Source organism: Pararge aegeria, chromosome 3, assembly GCF_905163445.1.
Source record: "Pararge aegeria chromosome 3, ilParAegt1.1, whole genome shotgun sequence".
NCBI classification, from domain to species: domain Eukaryota; kingdom Metazoa; phylum Arthropoda; class Insecta; order Lepidoptera; family Nymphalidae; genus Pararge; species Pararge aegeria.
The window spans coordinates 8,089,624-8,116,108 of NC_053182.1; the positions used below are offsets into that span (position 1 = coordinate 8,089,624).

The 26,485-nt window shown below is 34.5% G+C and overlaps 1 protein-coding gene across 2 annotated transcripts in view; it reads left to right on the forward strand.

Annotated features, from left to right (window-relative positions):
• LOC120637119 overlaps nucleotides 1-26,485 on the forward strand; it is a 228,471-nt gene that overhangs the window by 46,520 nt on the left and 155,466 nt on the right. For both annotated transcript variants that reach the window (XM_039908773.1, XM_039908774.1), the window contains exon 2: nucleotides 14,439-14,471. The gene's annotated coding sequence lies outside the window, so the exon portion shown is untranslated. The remainder of the gene's footprint in view (nucleotides 1-14,438; nucleotides 14,472-26,485) is intronic.

The window sequence follows — 26,485 nt, forward strand, 5'->3', positions numbered from 1 at the left end:
AGTTAAAAAGATCTTAGAGTAGAAACGGCGGGAGCGACTATGCAAAGATTTAGCTAGTTGTTCATCGTAAAATATCGTTTGCCAGTCGTATACCAGGCTTATGAAGAACTAATCCGTTGGGTTTATGAGAGAGAGTCGTTTAGCTTATTTGCAGAAGCATAATATTGTATCAATTAATTGGCGTGCGCTAATCAATGTTGACCCAAGTCGTTAAGCGAACGTGTGATATGCCTTTACTGGTACAACATTAGGCTGTCGCATTCCTTCCGTCCCGCGTATGACAAATTGATCCTGTTACTTACGTTTATTTCATTAATTATCTTTATTATATTTACGTATACGATTTGTACTAGGCCGATTAAATAAAGGGAAAGGAACCACCTGTACTGCCATAATATAATAACGTTAAAATGAGGATGGAAAAATGGAAATATGTTGTGCAAAAAATAAAACATATATTGATAGGTCTGAATTACTAAACTCACGTATAATGAGTGCAATGTGCAATGTTGACTCTCAAATGGTGAGTATAACGCTCATAATGAGACCTTACATACCACAGCACTATTTCGAAGAATATGCAGATTCAAGGTGCTGGAATCTCGAATCCCATATTCGAGATTCCAGCACCCCCCCGCACTCAAAAGTGTTGTACTCGTATCAGTAAATTCATTGGTCTTCTACGCACATTCATTGACACATAGGTTAAGTCAACTATGGGATCAAAGGAGTAATCGAAAATTAAAAGGATCTCAATAAGGTAGATGGACACAACCAAGAAAAGGCCGTGGAGTGTGGAAATCCCAACATAATTCCTTACAACAAATTTTGACAACGACACCAACGACGATAATCATTCCTGAAACTGTATTGATTCTGTCGTCTGCTATATACAAACATGTAATATAATATTAAATAGGTGTAAAGGTATTAAATCGTAGGGTTTAGTGCTGTACATATTTGGTGTTTCCTAAAAACTACACTGTATTCATAATAACTACAGTTCAGTAGTTTTATTTGGTAACTTGCTTTTAGTTAATGAGATTTTGTGAAACAAGATTAAAAACGGGGCAGAGGAAACAAAACCCAGTGTTACAGAAATATTCCTTTCCGAACACCGTAGCCGGTCGCAAAAGCGATTAACGGTACCCTGAAATTGCGGGTCAATGACCGACCCCCGCAACCACGTGTTCTTGCATTACGCGATATTGTATAATTCATAACATATGAAACTAATGACTGAGGAAATGTTTTCCTTCCGTTGTTTTGGTGTTGCGTGTAAGTGGTAATGCGTATATAAATATTAAATACTAATTGAGTAACTCCTCGAGAACCTGAGCAACGAATTAATCATTTTAATTACCTAACTAACATCACATACGCTCACAAATAATGCATTTAGACTTACTTGTAAATATTGCCGCTAGTAAATAAATAATTAATGAGTGACACTTGAGCGATTCAGAGAACCATGCTCGTATAATATTCATGGCAATAATTCTTTTGTACATTAATATCTAAACTAAACTAAATGAAGCGATCCTAAACTAGAGCTTTCTTTTTCCGCGGGAACTATTTAAAAAAAATACAGCACTAATTTTAGTAAGTAGTTTTAACATACATTAATTTTTTTTGTGTTGTTCAATAAAAGTGTTTAATTCTTTAATTCATTTATGAAAACAAAATACACATACACAGATATATACATGCATCCACATTCCACATACAAACACGCAAACTCACACACACGCACCTGTGCACAACTGAAATAAATAAATATACCTACATAAATCAGGGACAGTAGATTCAAAATTGCACAAATTAATTTAACTTCTCGCTTAATAAAAACATTTCTATCTTTAATTAAGAACAAACAAAACAAAATTGCATTTTTTTAAGGTTTGTGTGCTTATATAATAACCAACTAAAGTATTATATTATATAATTTATAAGCCTTGTCGTGCAATGAGATATAAATAATCTTTATTTATTTCTAAATTAGTTAAAAGATTTCTGGAAAGCAAAATTTAGACCATTATCTAAGTAAAACAGAAACGAGGAGATCCTCAAAATAACCAAACCTTTATGGCTCAATGAGTTGCGAAGCTTAAGTGGCAAAGGGCGGGGCACACAGCTCGGAGGATCGATGGACGTTGGTGTCCAAATCCAAAGGTGCTGGAATTGCGACCCTGCACTGGAACACGTAGTTTTGGTGGATCTTTGCCCGTTTCACTCATTGCAATACGTAAGTAACGCCTAAGAAACGCAGATTCCTAGACATACATTTACCTTTCACCAGTTCTATTTTCCCTAGGCAACTCATAATATAAACTAACTTACGAGTATCTATATTGGTGTCGTAACTTTAGCGCCTAACGCCGTTAGACATCACATAAGAGTTCGTGAATCGTTTTTTTTTTCTCTAGGAATCACCTAAATTACTAGGCATCCGATTAAGGCGATTCCTAGGTTTAGTGCCCTTGACTGAAATCTTAATCGTAACGCCCTAACCGGTTAGGGTTATGACAGTTATATGTATAATAGCCCTAATCTGTTCACACGTGACATCCGCGGCACGTATTTGTCAGAAGGGTGGTAACTAGCCACCGCCGACGACTCCCGGGAACCTGACAAATACAGCGACCAGTTAAAGCAGGATAAAGAAACAATATTTTTGGTAAACTGGCTGTTCCCGCGACTCTAACCGCGATTGTTTAGTATTTAAAAATCTCGTTGGGACTTTAGATTAGAGAAGATTCCTGCCTATATAATATATTCTACTTCTGTCCCAGGATAGTTGTTTTTGTGTTAAGTTTTGTGATCATTGGTTTTGCTGTAAAGCTTTAATACAGGTAACGAAACTTATTTTTATAAATCCCTCAGGAATAGTCCTCGGTTGCAATCCGGAATAAAAAGTATTCTATCCTTCCGTGTCATGTCTGTTTAGTGTTAATCCCCAAAATAAGAGTTCTCTCTGTGCCAAATTCGAAGAAGTGGTTAAGTCTGACATTGGTAATAAACAAATAAACAAAATGAACTTTCGCATTTATAATATTACTAGTTGTGCTCTCAGTATATAATGGAAAAGTTGCATCGTCGGCACAAACAAGGCGACCAGTTAAAGCATGATAAAGAAACAATATTATGATAATTTTGAACGTAAACTCACACAAGGAATTCATAGACTGGATTCTTGTATGTAAAACGTATTTTTTATTTCAATAATTCGGAACTAAACACTTAAACAATTTAAGACACGTTAACATTCTTAAAGGTGTGTGAAGACTGGCCTTCCGCTCTTGGCCAGAGTGGTAACCTATGGCCTGAACCTTTCTGATTCTGAAAGTAGACCCGTGTCCTGCAGTAGTGGGCCGGAAATAGGCAACGGTCATGATGAAAAGACGATGCAATAAGCAAAACCATTTTCAAAACGACGCAACGGTGCTGGATTCGCTAATTAGTAATATATTTTTGTTACGACACTCGTGCGGTTACAGGACATTAATTTCGTGGTCGCACTTAATGGGTTTTACGTGGATTGCTAATTTTAACCTTTATTCTAACCTTCTATTTTTAGGTGTGCCTAACTGAAAATTGTCTATGAATTTATAATTTTTATTCGTGTTTTTACTTAAACTTGGAGGAATTATCAATTTTATAAAATGCGACTGTCGCTGTAAGACTGATATAAGCGGTGATAGCCCAGTGGGTAGGACTTCGACTTCACTTCAGAGGGCCGAGTTCGAAACCCAGCACACACCTCTAACTTTTCTGAGTTCTGTGCGTTTTTCCAGTAGGTAATTAAAATATCACTTGCTTCAACGGTAACAATAATAACAATAATAATAACATCCTGAGGAAAGCTGCGTGCTTTAGAGTTCAACATAATGTTCGCAAAAGGTATGTGGAGTCTACAGTGGCGTGCATTTCATATATGCACAAATGCATTGCCTACCCTTATAATTTCAAAAATTCGAATAGGAAGATGATTTTCTCATTATATGCCATTTTCAAGCTTGGGCAAGTATCTTGTGCACGCCACTGGGAGTCTAACAATACGCACTGGGCCAGCGTAGTGGACTACGGCCTTAGCCTCGTTGTGGGAGGAGACCCGTGCTCTGTAGTGGGCCGGTAATGAGTTGACATGATGAAGACTGAAATAAAAGGCATAATATACTAATTTCGGTATCGCTGGTAGGAGAGTCTTACTTAGTGTTTAAAGCCCTCAGTATGACCGCAGTAGTAGGTTTTTTATATTCATTTTAAATTTATAATTTTTTAAAATTCATTTTAAATTTATAATTTTTTATTTTTTTTTATTTTAAATTTACGAACGAAGCCGATGGCCCACCCAATGGTGATTGAAACTGTGTTATATTCTTAACTTTATAATAAAACACTGGTAACCATTTCTAGCTTGGTTTAATCAATCACCATAGAATGTTACACAATACAGACCCATAATAATAATCGAGTCATTCATAACATAGATATATGACATCTCCCTTTTTATATAGCAAATTATACAATTCAAGTTTGTTTATTTATGTTAACATTGTTTTAATTATTTTTACAAACTATGACCTTACATTAAAATATTATTAATTTTTGTCTGTTACATAATCCATGAGATGTGAAGGAGGTCTAACATCTCTATTAGACCTTCTTAACAGAACTGGTTGAGTAGTTACTTCCTTAGATGATGGATGAGTGATGGCCACGGGCTGCTCTGTAGGCACAGCAACTTGAGACCATGCTGACTGTGTACAGATTTTATCACTAGTTCTATCCTGAGATCCATCTGCTTTAACAAACCATGTATTTCTGGTTTTAACATTTCCCATTTCATCTTGTAGTGTTATTGATCGGGGATTTTCATTTATTTTTATAACCTTGGCTGGTTTCCATATATTACTATGCTCATTTTCTTTAAATACTACCTTTTGTCCTTCCTTAAATATGTCAGTTCTGGGTCTTGTATGTTGGTCATAATATGTTTTGTTTTTTAATGCAGTATCTCTTAGTATATTTTTTATTTCTGGATGTAATTGAGGTCTTAATAATGTATTCTTAATAGGAAGTTTTGTGCGACATAATCTATTATACAATAATTGAGCTGGTGATATGTTCATACCAAGTACAGGGGTATTTCTATATTCCAATAAAAATTGCTCAATATCTGTCTTAGTTTCATTCGATTTTTTTAAAAAACTTTTGCAAATTGCTACAGCTCGTTCAGCAGCACAATTACTTTGATGGTAATGAGGACTTGAAAAAATTGGTTCAAATTTCCATTCTTTACTAAATTCTATAAAAGCTAGTGAATTAAATGGCATATTGTCTGAATATATTATTTCTGGTATACCATGTGTTGAAAATATGGTCTTAAGGATGGTAATAGTAGCTTCAGCTGTTTTATTGTTTAATTTATGCAACTCAATCCATTTTGAATAATGATCTACTAGAGTGATATAGTCATTATTACCAAACTGCAATATATCTATTGAAACATATTGAAATGGTAGTTCTGGTTGCTCTCTAACGACCATGGGCTCTTTTATGTTATTATTAGAAAATTTTAGGCAAATTTTGCAGTTTTCAATATATCTTTCAATGTCAGAGTTCATGTTGTGCCAATAGAATAACATTTTTGCTCTTGCTTTTGATTTGGTAATTCCAAAGTGACATTCGTGAAGCTTGCTTATCATTAAGGTTTGTAGCGACACAGGAATGTACAGTCTATTATCAATAAAAATTAAATTGTCTTCATAGGAGATTAATTTATTCAATTTATATAAGTATTTGAACTCTGTAGGAACTTTAGTGAGTGAATTTGGCCACCCATTTTTATAAAAATGTATTAATTTTGATGCTATAGGATCCAAAAATGTTTCACGTCTTATTTGACATAGTAAGTCATCTGACACATTTACATTGTGCACTATTTCATTAAGATCGGTATCACAGTCTTGTTGTACACTAGCAGTAGAACAAGCTCTGCTTAATGCATCTGCAATGTGCATTCTAGTGCCTGGTACATGTTTTAAAGTAATATTGTATATGCTTAGTTTTAATTTTATTCGTTGTAATCTAGTTGAGGGAATGTCACATAGTGATTTTTTCATTATTGAAATTAGGGGTAGGTGATCTGTTTGTATGACAATATTTTTCCCATATATGAATGTATGAAATCTTTTATAAGAAAACAACACTGCTAAAAATTCTTTTTCTATTTGTCCATAATTTATTTCAGTCTCTGTTAAAGATTTTGAAGCATAATATACTGGCTTGTTCTCCTGTAAAAGCACACATCCTATTTCTGTTTTACTTGAGTCAGTCTGAATAGTAATGTCTTTGTATGGGTCAAAAGTACACAAAACAGGGTGAGTAGACAAAATAGTTTTAATTTTTACAAAGGTGTCAGTGTGTACTTTTTGCCAAACAAATATAGTGTCTTTTCTTAATAAATCTCTAAGGGGACTAGTTACAGTAGCCATATTGGGAATGTAGGAACGTAAATAGTTTATAAGACCAAGTAATCTTTGTAAATCAGTTTTATTTTTTGGGATATCATATTCATTTATAGCTTTAATTGAATCTGGATCTGGACGCACAGTGCCGTTTTCAAAAACCTGTCCCAAGTATTTTACTTTTGTCAACATATATTGAAACTTTTTTTTATTGAATCTTATATTATACTCTCTCGCTCTTTTAAACACCTGGGACAAAATTGAATTCATTTGCTCCTCCGTTTCAGCAAAACAAAGTATATCATCTATGTAATTTACAACTCCTGTTATAGAGCTAAATATTTCTGATAAAAATTTTTGAAAAACTTCTGAGGCAATAGATACACCAAAAGGCATACGATTAAATTTGTACATACCAAACATAGTAGCAAAAGTACAATAATTAGAGCTGTTTTCAGACAATGCAATATGCCAAAATGAATCTTTGAGGTCTAATACTGAAAAGAATTTAGATTTATTTAACTTAGTAGATAAGTCTGCAATAGTTGGTATGTAACAATAATCTTTAACAATTGCATTGTTTAGATCCTTTGGGTCGAGGCATATTCTAATGGTTTTATCGGGTTTTTCAATTATTACTAATCTATTTACCCATTCAGATGGCTCTCTTACTATACTAATAATGCTAAGACCCTCCAGTCTAATCAGTTCAGCTTCCAATTTGGGTCTTAGTTTAAGTGGTACTCTAAATGGTGGCTTGGAAGTTGGAATTGTCTCTTTCTTTAACTTAATATCATAAGTTTTATTAAACTTACCAATACCTGTAAATAAATCACTATTAACTTTGATTAAGTCCTCTTTGTTCCATTTATTTTCTTTTAACACAGAGAGTACTCTTTTTACCAAGTTCAGCCGCACACATGCATCACGACACAATATTGGCATTGAATTCTCATTTCCTGCTATGCAAAATGTCTCTAAATATGTTTTGTTATTTACTCCAATACTCATTTTAGCTAATCCTTTAACTGGTGTCTTAAAACCATTCCAACTTTCCAGTCTTGCACATGTGTCGGACAATATTATAGGATTAGTTGAATTTATTTTTTCAAAAAGGTGCACTGGCAAAATATTAACATCAGCTCCAGGATCTAATTTGAAACTTATTTTATTGTTTCCTGGTAGCATTACATCTTGATACCAGGCTAATGAATCGACTGACAACTTGCAGGTAACCGTTTCAATGTAGTAATCTACCTCAGGTTCGATTGTCACTTCATTAGCAGTTTTAATAGTTCGGCACATTCTAGCAAAATGGTTTTTTTTATTGCACTTTGCACATGTTTTAGACCAAGCAGGGCACTGACCGTATGGATGAGTGCTCCCACAGTGCAAACACTTCCTTTTATTGGTTTTTTCTCTATTATAGGCCAAAGAGTCCACCTCATTTGTTTGAATTTCTTTTATTTGAATGTTTGTTAACTCAGCTACTCTAAAGGCCTCTATAACATCTTCCAATGAAGGATCCCCTTTTTTTATTAATTTTTTTTGAGTTTCAAGGTCACTTGACCCAAATACTAGTCTGTCTCGCAGTGCCTCATCTTTGTTTTTTATAAACTCGCAGTCACTACAGAGACGTTTCAGGTCAGTCATTCTCAAAATTCAACTATCAAATCTTTCTCCTGCTTTTTGACTCCGATTATAAAATAAGTAGCGTGAGTGTAGCACATTTTTTTTAGGATTACAATAACTTTCTAATACTTGTTGAACATCTTTAAGAGTTCTTAACCCCTCTGTTTCTAACGTATTATATATATTTAATGCATCCTCACCGATAAGATTCAGAAATATTGCTTCCTCCCCTCAGCAACTTCCGATAAACCGCCCGCATCCAAATATATGTCCAGAGACTGTTTAAATTTTTTAAAGTTTTCACTTAAATTGCCTACTAAAGATAATTTTGCTGGTAAATTATAACCTGTAGCCATGATTGACGACTGCGCCATGTGTTATATTCTTAACTTTATAATAAAACACTGGTAACCATTTCTAGCTTGGTTTAATCCATCACCATAGAATGTTACACAATACAGACCCATAATAATAATCGAGTCATTCATAACATAGATATATGACAGAAACCATTGTCTATAAACAGAGCCACACTTCGCTGAGCATGCAAAGAACACTTCCTTCAAAGTGCCACCCTGTGTTTATTAACCTGAAGCGAATGTGGCTGTTTTTAAACGGCAACCACGCCTTTGAGACCGGAATACAGCAATGCTGTTTGTAGGCGTAAATAAGCATGGCGGTAGTACGTCCTCGGACGAGCTTGTAAAAGTCTATACTAATTTAATGGCATAAATGAAAAACGCACATAACTCTGAAAAGTTAGAAATACTTGTCTGGGATCGAACTCGGTGTCGCTGAAACCACTAATATAACACATCTTTTTTATAGCTTAGACCGGATCTAGTACTGCAAGTTTAAATTAGTCGATACTTTTGCAAATTTAATAACACTTAAGTATAGTTTTAGATTAATTAAAAAAATACCAATTAAATAATTTCGAAATTCATTTATTTTAATTGGAAATTTGCATTAATCAGCTCATTACTGATTAATCATTTCCTCTAACCAAAAAAATTGCTCCAATTTATTTTTAATCCATGAGCTGTTTCCATAATTAAGCGGCATACATAAAGGAAGATATGGCAGCCATGTGCTCCGGACAACGTCTCTTCAAACTATGATTGTTGGCTCCGTGCCACTGGCTAATGAATTATTCATAAATGCTTATGATTAATTTGTTTTTATTGATAACCACGGAGAGACTAATATAATAGTATGATAATGGAACCGTCCGCGTCTCGCAAAATGCTCTCGTAGGGGGTTCTGCTTTTGTATTCCAACCAATAGACAACTTTATTAAGATAATTCTCTCCATACAATGAAGTATTTCTCATATCAAAACGAGTAGGCATAATAACATATCTCAGTAGAGGTTTATGTCTAACTAGCGGACCCCCGCGACTTCGTCCGCGTATGAGTCAATCGAGAAGCTAGAATATATAACATCATTATCATCGTGGCTAGCATCGTGTACCTATTATTTTGTGTGGTATACTGAGTTAGTAAGTTGTCATTATTTTAGTTGATACATACATATATACATCCATTCATACATCCTCACAAACTTTCGCGTTTATAATATTAGTAGGATGGTACGCATGCATTCGACAAAAATTAAATAAAAATCTGTATTGGACTCAGTATCGATTATAAAGCATCCATTGAAATTTTTTAAAATATATTAAATGTATTGAAATTTTCCAGTTACCGTTTTATTATAAGTATAGATAGGGAAAGTATAGTAGGTAGGTTTCTTGAAGTCCGCTATTGCAAAAAGAGAGGTTTAATAGGTTTCGCTTTGTCTGTCTGTAATACTGCGAATCGGTATCGCTGTAGCGCTCGAACGGTTAGACCGATGTGCGACTGTGTGTGTTGACTGCGATTTTCGTATAACCGATATCACTTCTGGATAGGTTCTTAGTTATTTTATTTATTTAACGGTTTTAGCCACAAAATAATGCTGCAATTGGTTTTATTTTATTACTATTTATAATTTTTATTATCATGTTCTTAAAAAGCTACCGGGATTATTTTTATGTGTTTACTAGCTATCCCGGCGGACTTCGCACCGCGGATCATTTTTTTTAATGAATTTTAATACTTATTATCCTACTCCAGTCTAAGAGAAATACAAAAATCAAATATCATAAAAATTGGTCCAGCCGTTCTTGAGTTATAAATGGTTTAACTAACACAACTTTATATATATATATATAGATTAGTAAAGCCTGAGAGTTGGTTCGTAGATATTCTCAAGAAGCGTGACTGCGCGTCACTTATGCATTGCTGTGAAAATACAGACCTTTTTCTAGCAGTGGCGTGCACTGGGTTTCTTACCAGGGTATGCATACACCAGGAAAATTGCATAAAACGGCACAAATTGTCATCCTATACGAGTTATATACCAATGTTAGGGTATGCAGTGCTTTTGTGCATGTATGGAGTGCACGCCACTGTTTTCTAGCCATTTGTTAATTAGCCTTTATACACGGAAATATACTTAGTGGATACATATGTCAGCTGCAGGGCTAGCACGGGAATGAGATAAAAATTATATCCCCTGATTTTATCCCCTAACTAAAGCACGGGAATATGGAATAGGAGAAGTTTACCAGCGTCTATTATTACACATATATTATTTGGATATTATTTCGACATGTGCGCCAGTGCTCTGAGAGTTGATAAAGGTTTGGGAGAAGATAAATTTTCCCCGGGGATATAATTGTCTCCTGCCCATGCTAGCTGTGCTGGTCTATGATAACAGCAAGCTTATGGTAAGCTTTGAATTCTGAGAACTTACCTACCATCAACGTTGGAATTGTTGGACACCATTACCGGAAAATATCTTCACAAACGTTAATTTTACAAATCCTTGTATTTCATTAAATCTTCCCTCCTATTGAATTGTGTTGTAAATTATTCGAAGATTACTAAAGCCGGAAACCATATTTCCATTCAAATATTATTCAAACAATACGGTTGGGAAAAGGCATTATGCTTTGTTTCGCCATTATTCTCACCGGCAGATACATCGGAAGATACATGAGTTAGACCTTTTATATGGAAGCTAGGTTGTGCCGGGTTCGCTTTTGAAAAGAATTTTTCCGCTTATCACCCACGACAATTGTTAAGCCCGCCGGAGACGGGATCATATATGCAGGATCATTGTTTCATAACAGTATTAAAATGTTCCACAAAAATTGCAAGTATGCGTTTCACATTAATTGGGGCGAGAGTAAAATAATATAACGGATAGTTAGTAATATGATATGCGATGTGGTAGGTAGAGTGGAGTACGACTTTCTTAAATGAGTCTTCAAATCGATCGGATAAAGCATACTTACGCTAACGTAATTACGTATATTTATAATAAAGAAAGCCTACTATTGTGTCAAAGACTATTTCATTGATAAATAAGTTTGGACATATTGTTATTGATGGTGGAGTAAATGCATAATATTATTAAATTCACCCAACATTAATTTATAAATGAATGCTACAGTGGTGATAAAACAATAATAACATAACAAATAATTAATACAACAATAATAATATAACAAAAATTACAAATAAATTTTATTAAACACTTATTAGATATTTTAAGGCTGTAACGTAAACTTTACTTTATTTTAATTATTAATTATTGATCATTGTAGTTTTTTTTTACATTAATATAAGTGTTATTATTATATTTTTAAAAACAAAAAAATATATGACGTTCATAAGTGCTGTTACTATAGCCTAAACTGAATAAAGATTTGATTGATTGATTGATTGAACGTATTAGTACGTATGCTTTATCCGATTGGAGCATGTACCAGAGATGGATGTGGAGGTGAGATTCAACCTTTTTTTTTACTCCACTACAGGTTAGCTCTAGCTGCAATCTTACCTGGTGATAAGTGATGATGCAGTCTAAGATAGTAGCGGGTAAACCTGTTAGGGAGAATGGCTGTCATACCCCTCATCCCCCCATAGACATCGCACCGGAAAACTAAATCGCTTAGCGTCTTTGTCGGTAGAGTGGTAACTAGAAGAAATAAAAAATTACCAAATTTCCCCTGCTGGGAATCGAACCCGAGACCTCCTACTGAAATTCAGAGCGCTCACCGTTGCGCCAACTTTAGTAAACATCACTTGTTTCCAATAAACAATTATGAAATTGTTATGTTTGTCTTTCATTCGTTGTTGAAATTCTAAGATGACTTCTGTTTAAGAGCTTATCACCAATTTAGGTTACAAGTAATTATATCTTGACATTACCTAGTGCATGCCTTCCAATGTTATGTTCAGACATTAAACATTGGATTAAAAAAAAAACTTGACGCATTTTTTTATTCAACAAAAAACCTTATCGAAGTAATGTGGCTTGTGATATCATGACATCAAATTAATCTGCCGATAGTTCCCATGACGTGAGGGATATCGAATTAGGTCATCTCATGTAACATGAGGAAGCAAACAGAAACCTTTACGTAATACGCACATCGCAGGCTATTCATGATAATTTTATTTGGCTACTTGGCAGTTGACAGATATTGATGCGTTCGATGTTCCTCTCAGCCTCCCCTGTGATATTTTGTAGGCTCATATGGCTATAGTCGAGTCTTAATGGGCAGGGTGGTTTATTTATGTGACGGCATCATAAAGACGCTTCCACGATAATATGATCGGAAACATATACTCATTGGAGCCGTTTTGAGTCCTTCGAGATCGATAAATACTTTGTTAGAAAAATGAAAGTGACATCGTTTAGATGGTAGCAACTACTTTTGCTTTTCTATGACCACTGTTTTTTTATTATTCCTTACGATAATGTTATGGAACCCCTAAATATATTCATTGGATAGCCGCTCGGAGCCCTCCAAGGTCCATAAATGTGTTGTTGTAGGAAAATCGTTTACAGTGGCAGTAGATGTTATGATCGCTTAAATTGCTGACAATTTTAAACGCTAGCACATTCAGTATAAAAAAGTTCTTAATAATAAACCATCGAAGTTACATGATATTTTTTAACTTTTAATGTGACGTGACGTATTCCTACATCAAATGGCGATGAATTATTTCTACGACAAAAAATGAAATAAAAATTAAACATTTAAATTTCAATTACTGTTATATACCTACTTGAAAATGGCTAGCGATATATTTAATATCGTGGATACTAAAGCACCAGTTCTTGAAACAGCAGAAGCTGAGGATAAAGTCACAAAAGAATATCGATGGATTCATCATGCAAACGAAGCCTCCTAGCAATGTAGAAAGTTGTCGTAGTTTATAGATGAAATAGCATGACGAAAACTAGCCAGGTTGTAGTGCAGTGCTAGTACAGTTCCCAAGAGACTAACTATGTTACATTCTAGCAATACCCATCAACTGGCGCCTGGGCCTATATCGATCAATATCATCTCTTGAGATGCCATCCGTGGATAAATATACACGTTACAAGCGACGAGCGTTTGCTGGTAGAGTGAAGTCTGCTTTATTTTCGACGAATATATACTCGTACCTCGCCCCCCGTAAAACGTACAAGTCAGTTTATTCCTAAGTGATCAATGTACCTACTCCGACGAATCGGAGGCACTTGAACACGTGCGCCGCTATGTATGGAGTCATAACTATTATGCTGTTGCTTGCAGACTGGGTACATGTAAATACATTGTACTTACTCAAGACACTTCAGTAGGCGAAAAAGTGAAGGCGGCTGAGTGCCTATTGTGGTGAAGAGTGCGTGCGATATCAGGGCTCTCGAGAAATGCGATGGGCCAACTATTACTAATTATGACTCGGGGCGCTGAACAGTATTGTACTTGTAGCGTTTTATTACTCATCATGTGTCTTCTGGTACTACTTTTACTGCTGGGATCTGTTTATTCTTTATGGCATTTGAATCTTAACTGCGCAACGTAATTAAGTACTCACATTTCCTCAAACATATTAATACAGAAGATTTTTTTGAAGGGTTTGTAACGATCGGAATTAAATATAGAATCAGAGCCAATTTAGTCCCAATCCCAGTGACACAATCTGACCAGCATCAGTCAGGATTTTGCAGGAAAGTATGGAGCGATTACTGCAGAGTGACAAGTGGCGTGATCACATCATCTGTAATAGATGCTTTATCAAGAAAACTTGCACTAAATTTCTGATTTTTATGTATGTTATATTATTGTCTATTATGTATCTGTATATGTAGTTATAAATAACTAAATATGTTCAAAAATATATCAATAGGATAGAGGAGAAATTAAACAATGGTCGATTTGGATAAAATAAGATTTAAGTACCTACCCTAAAAGCAGAACATGAAATAATCATAATCTCTTTTTGTTTCAGATTTCCGGGTATTTTCAGCAACGCGTTTTCAAGGTTTGTTTCTTTACTTTACTAAGGAAAATCGTACATTCAGACCCAACACGTATGATAATTTATTGTAAACCGTGACACCTTTATTCAAAGTCTTATATTTTATTTTTAGCTCTACGTTTACAGAAAAAGTGCACAGACAAATTCCTAGACAACAAAATTAACAGGCTTAAAATTAGTGGAAAGTATTTTGCACAATCTCTTACGGGTAAATGATAGGAACTACTTTGAAAATATGCACGAATGATAAGAATCATAATGTTAAGGAGAGAAGAACGAGAAAAGGAAGAGAAGAAAAAGAGAGCTTAGCGGTTCCGTGCTTATTGGTCAGAGACTAGAACGTCGTTTTAGGCCGTGTAAGTCGGACACGCCCTGCTATCATGCAGAAGTCCGAAGGGATTTTTTCTCCTGAAACAAAAAATAAACTACCTAGAAAGAAGATAAATTAAAGAGCTGTTTAAAAATTTAAAGTCTGCCAAATTACGAATGTTGCCTTCTGAGATTTTTTTAGGATAGCACTATATGTACGCCTGCTTTTTTTAATGCTTTGTGAAAATCAGAATTATCACTAAGAAATTCACCACATTTTATAAAGATAAAAAGAGTAATGAAATCATACTTACTAACTAATTGAAGTACGTAACAAAAAGTAACGTAAATCACTACAAATACGCTAAAGCGTTTCTACATAACTTACGGTACTCGCTTTTTCATCAGTTCGATTGTAAAATAACTTGTCGGCAATTTAGTCTCGTTCATCAGTTAAAACTGGGTTATATTGAGATAATAGTTGCTCGATTCGCTTGGTTGTTTCGTTGTTGTTTGAATTCTCTGCAGCGTTCGCTTTATCGAAAAAGTTCTTCTTGTTAGTAGGTAACACTTTTTTGTGCCACTTTGGATGCACGGTGCTCCATAGCCGGCATTCTAGTGAATGAAATAACCAATTTCGTTTTGAAATTGGTTATTGTATAGTGCGGATTTTAAGACTTCACACACCCTTGGGTAGCTACATTATAAAACTTTACATACTCAGGGATGCAGGTTTTCTCATGATGTTTTCCTTCGCCGTAAAAGCAAGTGATATTTAATTGCTTAAAAAATTTACATAAGATAGAGCGAACTTACATAAGATAGAACCACTTAAATAAGGATACCAAGGTGTAATCTTCAGCTATGAAATACTCGTAAAAAGAAATGTGTGGTTCAAAATTGAGTTTAAAAGAAGAAGTTTTTGTTTTAAAATAAATATATGAAATACAAATAAAGAAACACCCAAAGCTGAAATATAGTGCGAGATAACGGTACGAAGATAATATACATGAGACAACAATTTTGCCTCTTATTAAATTTATGTTTTCCTTTCGGGTCCAAGTTTCACCTTAAATATTTTTCAATACGATAAGGATTTTAGAAGAAAAAAGCTTTTGTGTTCTTACTATGGATTTTTACAAAGTAAGACTAGCTTGTGTTTTAGAAAATCATTATTCTATTAGATAATAATACGCGCTTGACCACATTTTCCACAGCTGATGGAAAGTGAAGATATTGCCAAAGATGGAGCGCGATTGCCGAAAATACTTCTTTTTACTCTTCTTGTACAGGTAGCCCGGTTGTTATTTATAAATCAATAGACCTCGGAAGAATGCTCTGTCGTCTGCTGTACAATGGATTTGATTGTAAAATGGATTTATGGAATATAAAAAGGAAATGATGTATAATCCAAACCAGACAGTTTTTAGTCGTGTCTAGAGGTTATCATGAAGATCGTTTTAAGCAATAAATACGGCTTTGACACTTTTTTTTTCTAATAATTTTATGAGTCCTTTACTATGTCGTGTTTTATGTGCAATAAAGACTTTTATCTCTCTATCTATCACTATGAAAGATACTGGATAACCGCTAGAACCAGATACGATAATAAAAATAAGTGTGCATTATCATATGTGATGGTCACATTAGCCCTTCGTGCACAATTTGATAGTAAACCTGACCGCGAAATGCACAATATCATTTACTGTTGCATATATAACCAATCGACCGACCAAACTACATTAAGTGCAATTACCTACTGTTCGTATTTAACATAAATTTAACTTATTTTATAGTTAGCTTTTACTGTGTGGTCATGGTGCTACGGAATTACTTTTTGTCAATGACATAATAAACATTTTTAAATGGGTTTTCTGATGAACATATAAAATTTTATTTGACCTAGCGCTTGTGGGCGACTTCAATTCCATAGCATCCATCTCCCAAAGCTGAGCTAATCCGAAAATCTAACGGTAGAAACAAAAAAACGTGTTCCTGAAAGTAGTTTTATAGCTTTTTGTAATAGATTTTGTCGTACTACCGCCATGGTTATTTTTGCCGATAAGCAGCAATTCTGTTCGAAGGTGTCTGGGGGTTGTGGTTAAGAGCATGAGGTTTTACACCGACGCGACGCCTCAGGTTTGTTGGACACAAGGAGCCACTTTGAGGGATAGATTCGTTGAAAGCCCTGCGATGTGTTGCTCTGTTTATAGGCTACTGTTTTCATCGTATCATCACCTGAGGATTGCCTTCGTCTGCCAATTATTACTATAAAAAAGAAAAAAAACTGCTCTGTAAGCTACTTGGACAATGTACTGCGAATTTATTGGCAGAAACACACATCGTACCGACTTAGAACAGACACCAAGAGGGACATGTTCCTTTGTTTATAAGCGCACATTTTCCACTTAGCATCCGGTGGGCCATCTGCTTGGTCCGCCAACTATTACCATAAAAAACCATGTTTTGTCAACCTATTCAGCTATTATGAATATTACGTAAAGGTACAGATATTTTCTTGAATTTGTCCAAGAAATTCTTAAAAGTCCAGTTAAAAACTGCGCCCACCGGGTTTTTCAAAGTTTTGTTTGGGAAAGTTTGTTTTTACTTTGGCATCTCGTGAAGCCCGAGGCACGTAGGGGAGGTGCTTACTTCATTTAGGACGAAACTTCCTTGTTTTGCATTTACACGGGGAAAGTCACCCTAGAGAACTGAATATTTCATAAGTAGAACAGTGGTAGTAAGTGCGTCCCTACATAATTCAAACGGCTTATACGTTCAAATTAAAGTATCATAAAGGAACGTTAAGTAAAAAGATATTAAGATAGGTAATCCGGAGAAAATGAACGGGAGGGGTCTTATGGAAATAAAAACGCGATTTATATTGGAATTGTAGAAAGCAGTGGTCAGCTTTCCATTTCCCAGTGCGGCGATTCATTTATCCGCGAAATCCACGTCCGCGCCGGTACATATCAATGTCAACAAGGGCTTTGTCTCCGTAAAATAGGCTAAGTAAATAACCGGATCACCAATTGGCTCATGCAATTGGGTCCTACGACCGAATGGAGTTTGCACATTGTCTGATTCAGTTTTTAATTAATGTCGATTCATTTTCACATATCCTCCCTACGGGTTTCATTGCTTTGTTTGAAAGGATTGTAGTATATTATATCGTTGGTAATAGATTTACTACAAATTTAATTTCGAAATATGTATTTGCAAGTAGTCGTCGTAGTCTTATTATTTGAAATGTAAAATTTCGGCACTTGTGGAATGAGAGGCGGTAGCTTAGTCGAAAAGCGCTCAGGCCACGATTGCCAGAGAGTCGTAGGTTCAAATCCTGTCGGTTCGGAAATTTGTATAAGCAATTAAAAAAATATTAATATAATAAATAATATGCAACTATTCTAAAGAACTTAAGAGCAATTTACAATGGTTTTCGAACAAGGAAACTTCGATATTTTCTAAAGTGTCATTAAAAGTTAAATAAATGAACAAATCCACAAATTTAAGTCGCGAGCTTTCGAAGTAATATAATACAGTAGGTAACTATACTAAGTTTATTTAGGTTAACTGAGCCCTTTCAAGTTGTCATAAACATCGTACTAAGTTACTTATTAAAATTGTTTGGAGACAGCTTTCTAGTTTGTTTGACATTTTAAATAAAATAATGTTACTTAATTTACGCATAAGATGACTTATTAGCCATTTTTGATTTTGGATTTTGTATTTTCATTCTCCCTTTTCCTGAAACTAACGAGCTGATTATTATGAACTGTTAACTTTTTATATCTTTAAAATGCCAACAGCTTGATAAGCAAAAACCTTATTGGTAAATGGTACCTACTAATGCTGTCAATTCAACTCTTTAGTAACTTAGATTAAATCAATTGGTTTGCCCTTATTTATTTTGATAGCATTATTTCCTCTAATGGAACAATAATATGACATTCACTCCACAGATCATCCTATATGCCATTGCACGGGTATGAAAGAGAATAAAGTGCCATAGACATTTATATGCATTGCCCCATTTCTGAAAATCGTCATCTTAACTACGCCAAATAAAAAGGGCCCATGAAAAAAGAGTATTAAAATAAATGAAACAAATAAAATATAAAGAGATTTTCTTTATGAATCATAGATTCCTTTTTTATATCATTCTTAAAACATATTTTTAACATATAATTCGGCAAGTAAAAAATATACAGTAGGTACAGACAATATTACTTAATTGAAAAATTCGACATTTAAATCAGTTTCGATTTAAACGAAATTATATTTATCTCGTCAAACAATACATACTATGTAGCTAGTAATAATAAGTATATATAACCGTCTTATTTTGTAATTCCGTTGAAAATAGTCAAGAATAGACAACACTGACGAAAACTTTACGCCATTCTATGTCCTGTTTATTTAATAACGGTATTAAGTTTCTAATTGTTTTGAGTCAGTATCGGAAATTGCAAAACCAGTGAGATTCAAACCCACATCTCTCTGGCTATTGCTCGAGAGAGGTACCTTTACCAATTCAGTGACCCGACGTTTCATAAAAAGCGATTGTTATGTCTAACTGTGAACCTTATCGGTTGCATTTACAACGCAAAAGATGTCTAGATTATTGAAAAATTTACATTACAGATAAACAAAAATATTCGTGTGTTCAATACGAATGTTGTCATGACGACATAACGATGAAGCGAGTACTTAGATGTGAGCCAGCTTAAGATGTGAGCCAGGCCATCGTCGTACCAACTGAACGCGTGACCGTAAGTCATAAAATATACGGCGAAAGCGGTATTATATCAGTTGTATAGGGGAAAGAATTCATGGATGTATGCTTATAGTTTGATGTATATACTGGAATTTAGACAAGCATTTTTCATTAATTACGTCGTTCATTTCATAATAAGCGACAAACTGGAATGGGAATTAGAAAAAGAAACGAATATTTTTCTATACTAAATTGTAATCATTTTACAATATGCTGGAAACAGGACTCTTTCGTACAGTAGGTATAGTTTAGGCAAGTTCGGGCTGATAAAATGCGAGTTGCGGGTTTAATATGTACGGAACTTTTATACTTATCAGATGTTAGGTATTTATGAAAATTGGGACGGTTTATTAAAGGAAATGTAACTGAACTACAAACGTTTAAGTTAGTCATGTTCCCATCCAGCAACTGCGAAGCTACTATGAGTTGGGTCAACGTATAGTTCTGCTGCTGCAACCAGATCACACTACAACTAAATTAGTTTAGGCTAAAAAAGTTTAGGCTAAAAAGTTATTTAAATAGGAATAATAGTGCAGTAAATCATGGTGCCATCTCTCGTTACAGAGCTCAATATTTCGAATTTTCTAGCCTTCGTAGTGGATTGTAAAAACATTATTCGCTACTAGACGTCACCGTACGTGAGAAGATTAAAGAAATATGTTTCAATATCAAGTATTCGGCACCGACGAAGTGTAAGTGAACCGTGACCGAATCGGTCATGAACGGTTTTGGATCATAGAAGAGATCACAATGCAAATTGTAACTCGGTCAAGGCTCGATGCAATGAGAATTAATCCATAGACAATATGTACGTAATACAAAGTATTAAAAAAAAGAGGAAAGAATTACCTCGAGTATCTACTGGTAATTTTGTAAGCATACAAAGATAAGCCATAGAGTTATGGGTTCGAGTCCCGCTGGACAATGTTTCTCAAAAAAAACACATTCAAACGAATTTGATTAAATTTAGAAATGCTTTGTAACACTTTCATTACGGTGGTGTTAAGGTTTAAAACAACTCATAAGTCATAACTACGTAAATTCGTTACATTACGGATTTCCAAAAATGTTGCATATACTTAGTTAGTTTTTTGATCTTTCCGTTCGTAACACAACAAAGAAACATTTCAATATCTGCCCGCCTATCAGTATTTCCACGTCGATGCTACTAGTGTTATTTTTTTTGTAAAATAAACCAGGCTGCAACAGGCTTGCTTTGTAGTTTTTCTTTGTAGTGTTTACATCCAATGGCGATTGCCAATATAGTTTCTATTCGTTTTTTAAAATCTATTTCAGTTATCCAAATGTTATCCCTTTTTTAAAGATATACGATTGTATTGTTAAATGTTGTTAAATTTTTTCGTTAATATAATATATTAAAGAAATGTAATAGTTTATTAATTGTTAATATATATAAATTTTGAGTATTAACCTAATCGATCATGCTATCCACTATAACACTATAAAAAGTAGGTATCATCATCATCACATCATACCATTACCGGCCCGCTACAGAGCAAGGTTGTCCTCCCACAATGAGAAGGGGTTAAGTCCACCACGCTGGCCCAGTGTGGATTGGTGTACTCCACACACCTTTCAAATTCAAATTAATTTATTTCAAGTAGGCCTACTTTATAAGCACTTTTGAAACGTCAAGTATGTATATTTTTAGTGACTCTACCACCGGTTCGGAAAGCAGATTCTACAGAGAAGAGCCGGCAAGAAACTCAGTAGTTGCTCTTTTCCAACATTACTTCTACTTGTCCTCTTTGAGAACATTATGTAGAACTCTCAGGCATGCGGGTTTCCTCACGATGTTTTCCTTCACCGTTGAACCAAATGATATTTTAATTACTTAAAACGCACATAACTTAGAAAACTTAGAGGCGCGTGCTGGGATTCGAAATCCGCCCCCGAAAGTGAAGTAGAGCTCCTACCCAAAAGCGCTATCAACGAAAAAACCGCAGAGGTTGGTCCTCGGTGCCTATCTGCAACGATTACCTTAGGTGTTTAATTAGATAATAATACAAACCAGCTGTACGAAAAACATATAGTAATAGGAATTAATTAAGCGTGTAAATTTTAATCTTCAACAGTAGTAAGTACTAAAATAAATAAATATACACAAAAGAGTCAGACAACTAGCTTAGCTAAAAATATTCTTTCGCAATAATTTAAAATGCACATTGAGATATTTTCTTATTGCCACTTTCTTCATCCTTTTCTACTTTCTCCACGGTAAGTCATTTTCATCGTAGGTTACTAAGTTATTGTCCGACTGTTTGGGAGCATTTCCTCTCTCTTATAAAACATAGTGATTTAGGGTTAGGAATTTCTTCGATTTAAATCCCAATAAACACAAAATCGGGATCTCATGACCGATCCATCGAACATTTTTCTCTATCCAACGAGGCTGTTAGCAGAACAGTATAAATGACATAGAAAGCCATCAACAATAGTCGCTAGGTGGGATCGGGGACACGCCTGCAACATTTTCAAAGTAATGCACCTTAGTTCCACAATAGGCAAGCGGCTTTCCTTGCCCGACAATGAAAAGACGCTTTGAGTTGGAGAAATCGAATGAGTGGATATTCGATTATTGTGGAATCAGTACAACAGGCAATACTTAGCGACTTTCCACGATTTTAATAATTTCAGCTTCATTATTTTGAATAAGGATCAGCGAGTTTTCGTAATAGTCTTAAATAATTAAAGTCAAGGGTATGATTCTACTCAATCATATACATTTAAAGCTTTCAATCCATTTCTTTCCTCGTTTATTCAAATTCAAAAATTTCTTTATTCATGTAGGCCCATCACAGGCACTTATGAAGCGTTCATACATATATCTAACTGGATATTTTCGTTCGCCACTTTAAACATTAAGCTACGAGGGTTCCAAATCAAATATAATATAATGGCTCAGATCGGTTGGTTATATTGTAATTATTTCTAGGTCTTATATGAACAACTATTTGTACACCCTAAGTGTGAGTTAGGGAGGTATCGTATGTTTTGCTCGGTAATGCCCTCTGCTGATGACTTCCATGCAGATGAGATGCTAGGGATGTCTTCCTAAAGATATGGTCGCTAATTATTCTAATTATTGTTTATTTCAAAGCAAAGATAGCCCAGTGGGTTATGCTTCCATTTCGAGGGGACCAAGTCCCGACACGCACTTCTATCTTTTTGGAGTTATGTGCATTTTGAATTTAAATTAAATACCACATGTTTTAAAGGTGAAGGAAAATATTGTGAGCTTTTTTTTTGTTTTAAGTAGATATATTTTTCTACACCTTAACAACATCAAAGTATATTTCCGTTTCATTTAACTTTTACTTATATTTCGATATCGTACGAAAAGTTTATAAATCAACAAAGCACATTTCGAATAGGAAACAACCGGGGAAAAACAATTATATTATTTTTCTAATTTTGCTCTCATTAGGATGTCGTTTTCAAATTAATTTTGCTTAATGACGTGAGGGTTCATCCCTAATGTCGTGTAGACGCTGATGAATCTGTATCAAATTATTTGCGTGGCGGCACGGCGGCGTCGCGGTGACTTCGGCCACAGCGTAAACAAAATAGATGCGATTTTACTTTTGAACAAACGTATGTATACCCGCTCGGCTTTCGAAAAGAAAAAGTTTGTCTAAAGAATTTTACTTTGAATAACTTCAGAAATTTTAAACCTGGACTATCAAACGGTACTTTTATAGTAACAGCGATCAGTGGTTTTAGGGCTTCGTCGATTCTCCATAATAAGGATGTAGTTTTCAAATTAATTTAGCTTTATCATTTTTGAATCCTTGCAGACGCTGATGAATTTGTATCCAATTATTTGGCGTTTTGGGTGTTTCAGGGATTCTTTAAATACTGCATATGTTTTATGAGAGTGGCTTCGCAGGTGCCAAAGCTTTTTAAAATTTTTGGGACTGGCTTACAAACGTGGCGAATGTAGAGTTCAGTCGGTGTATCGACTTTCCAAAAAGCGCCTTGTTCGCTTCGATTGGAGTTTGTATGTACGCTTGAGCGTTTCCGATCGCCGATCCTTCTCCTACTAATAGGTATGACGTTTGTTGTTAAGAAATAAAACTTTGTACTGATAAATAATTGAGTAGCCTTTTATATTCTTATTACATTTTGTCTTATAATTTACCAAATTTTACCAGAATTTACATAAAAAATTGGTACAATTTTACCAAATGTACGCACGGATGCAATGCATATAAGAGTGTATGTAATTTAAATTTGTTTTTCCGAATTTAAATGTTGCGCCCTATCCCCGCTTTTTAAATCTCTGATATCCTTCAAGATATTAATTTTAATAAAGGACAATCTTGATCCACATGAAATGGACAACTTATCTAATGTATTAAATTGGTTATAGGAATAATACTGTGTTGTAGTGGTGTGTAAATAGTTTTGTATATAATCCATACTTTTTTGTAAAATGTAAAAGATAAAAATGGTTAGGTTGGTTGTCCTTTGAAGACAGTCATAAAATAAGATTATTTTCGTTGCCATTGATTTTTCTTACCCGTATATCTATATTTATTCCAAAATCGATATATTTCTTAAATACGATATTTTTTTATGGATTCCTCCTCCTTCAGCTTTTCTACTTCTGTAGTATCTTCCAAGACTTTTTTCTATTAGCTTAGCATCTCGTGATCTGTTGTTGGAACATGCTAAGCATTAGAACCCGTGAGGCAGTTATCAGTCGTAGTAAGTTAACGAAAGAAAAAACTCATGAAACAATTCAATTAGAAAACTGTGTTAGGCTGTGGTGGAGTTCACGGCCTGCCGCCGGCCAGTAATCTAGTTAGGACGGCCGTACGCGCCGCCGTTGGTACGCAGCGCTTCGTCGCCCGCCTGATCGAAAGGTAATTGGGTGTACTCACCTGCCGCAGAGTCGATTATAAAATAACTGTTTTGAGCAACACGCTTCATTAGACATGACTAAATTATAAGGATTTTGAAAAAATATCATACTTCAATGTAATGCAATTCATTCGTCTATAGGTAGGTAAAATTAATAATAAAGGTAATCACTAAGAAAAACAATTATCATATCTTTAGTTTTAGTTGATTTAAAAAAATCTAATTTCTTAAAAATCAATAGGTTATTTTTGTCTTAACAAACAAAATATAAAACAAAATAATTATGATAATCAATGCAAAATAGGCGTTACTGTAACACAAAACACATACAGGTCGAATAATAAAACGTATTGAATATATTTGAAAAGTGAAACTATTAAATAAATCTATATGAAAAAATATAAAGCACTCGAATTTCAGAAAATACAATCACATATTTCATACCTATGTAATTTTGTAGATTTTTATCTCATATTTAGATTCAAAGACATGTCAAGACTGTTGACGTTTTGTAAATTACCTAAAACGATTGTTTTAAACAATCAAAAGCTAGGTTTAAATGCAATAGTTACAAACAATGAAACTTTGATTCTTGTAGCTGTCAGCAACACACCTGTAATCAAAACCGCAACGTAGTAACAAACTCGAGCGCAAGTCAAATTGAAATGTCACTGTATCAAATTATACAGTATTTTAAGTCCTTACCGCCCGTCACACTTCGTTTAGTACTGAACTGAATGTTAACAATGCCATGTTATCCAATTTCATGTGAATGCAGATGAAAGTTTTCTTAATGAAAATCTTGCATACGTTTAGATTTTAAAATTAATACTAATTTATTGTGGAGTGGTGACGTAAGTTCTCTTTTTTCTGTCTTGAATCGTACCACTGTTATCGATGAAATTTTATTATATCGTCTATCTAAAGTATACCCGATACAAACTTAAGTTAAGTTTCCTCAGCATTAATTAAATTTTTGGCATTCTTTTATAACCGGGTAAATATTAAATACATGTACCAGTGGCACTACGTACAACGGCAGGTTCCGGCCGACCAAGTACGGAGACAAGCCCAGGGAAAGAAGAATAAAAAGATATTAAATACATAGTAAAAAATTATATACTATTTCATACATTTATGCATTACACTAGAGGACCCTGTAGACGTCGTTTGGTTTGGATTGACCACCTATGGTTGGATTAGGGCTTTACGTTGGATTAGGGTTTGAAGAAATAGATTAAGTACGACAGGTTCCCATACCCACCGAATCAAAAATCATAAGTATCGATCAAAGCGTTTCGTAGGAGTGTGTAAGTAGACGAGATTTATAACCGACTTAATTTAAAATCAAGTCGATAGTTTGCTTACTTAAGGCGAAAGTAAGGACGAACAAAAAAAACAAACAAACTTTCGCATTTATAAAGTTTAAAGAAATGGGTCCAACTGTTTAGAAAGTTCATTTCTATTAACGTTTATTATTAAAACCCTTTCACATAACATAAAAACCTTTCACTAGAAGCATAACATGTACCCACTTGAAGTAAGCACGACAGAAATATAATGTTTCTTACCTGGAACCATTTACGAAAACGAAGAAATCTTGAGCATAACTTGACATAATGTACCCACCATTTTAATGTAATTTTATGCAGTTATGATTTTTTTACTGTACGTTGCAAGGCAAGGTTCGAAAAATAAAAACTTGTATGCACAGTCTTTCTTTTCCCGCACTTGGCATTTTATACTAATATTCGTCGACATATAAATTTAGCAATGCAGTAAAAGTTGTAAAATCATGACCGAAATGTACTTGCCTGTACTGATAGCCTCCTCGTGAAGGTCTCAAATTGTGTTAGAAAACCCGTAGATGAAGTCATGCTTTCTCGGCATCCTTTGTTCTTTAGATAGAATGGACAGAAACCAAATGTGTAGTTTTTTGAGACACTTAACTAGGTACCTACTTATCCCGTACATAAACAGTTAAATAGATGTCACTGCGCCCGTGCTATAAAATTATCAGTTTTGCTTGTTCAAAAGATTACCT